Below are 1,102 nucleotides of genomic sequence, written 5' to 3' on the forward strand. Positions count from 1 at the left end.
AGTGAGTGAGTGAGTGAGTGAGTGAGTGAATGCTTATATATATATATATATATATATATACGATGTGATGTAACGGTTAGAAAGCCGGTGGTACGTCGGAGTTACCAAGTGTAATAGTTGTATTACGTACAGGTCACCAAATGTTACGGTTGTTTGGCAAATGTGGAGAGAGAGCACCAGATGTAATGGTATAATTGGCACTGGTAATAAGCTAGGAGTTTGGCTACGTATAGCATGTTGGGAAGGCTGCATGTTGGTAATTTCAGGATTCTTGAAGTAAACTGTCGGAAGAAATAGTTCATGTTTAACATAGCTTTTATTTAACCGTTACTAAGTTCATCGCAACTGCTGAAGGAAAAGAGAGAAAGAAAGAAAAGAGAGATAGAAAGAAAGAGAGATATATTAACTCTCTGACAGTTACCGAGTGAAGAGGAAAAGAGACGTCAACTCTGACAATTGCCGAATGGAGAAAGGATTCTACAGGTCAACGGTTCCTAACCTTCTTTTGCACTATTGGCAAGTTTCATGCAAGACAAATTTTCCACGGAGCGAGAAGACGCACTTAACAAAACAATAAAATGCATAGTACATAATTTGATTATTACATATATAATGCAAATGTAATTATTACAATGTTTACTATGCACTTTATTTCTACTATTATTACATTGTTATAAGTATATATATATACACTTATATATATATAATATAGGCCAAGAGTGATAAAAATCAAACATCCGGTCAGCATCATGATGTTTGGAGTGATCACTAGTGATGGCGACGTTCGGTCTCCATTCATCTTCCTACACAGCCTCAGACTCAACACGGAGGCCTACATCAAGAGCCTGGAGCAGTTAGTGCTGCCCTGGGTCAAGAAGGTGGCTGTTGAAAGACCCTGTGTCTGGCAGCAGGACTCTGTACCATGCCACACAAGCAGGAGAACTCAGTCATGGCTGTCCGATTATTTCTGCGACCACATCACTCCTAGCATCTGGTCTGGCCACTTAACTCCCCACACTGCAACATATATGTGTGTGTGTGTGTGTGTGTGTGTGTGTGTGTGTGTGTGTGTGTGTGTGTGTGCGTGCGTGTGCGTGTGTGT

The sequence above is a fragment of the Octopus bimaculoides genome, chromosome 4 (genome assembly GCF_001194135.2).
Source record: "Octopus bimaculoides isolate UCB-OBI-ISO-001 chromosome 4, ASM119413v2, whole genome shotgun sequence".
NCBI lineage: Eukaryota > Metazoa > Mollusca > Cephalopoda > Octopoda > Octopodidae > Octopus > Octopus bimaculoides.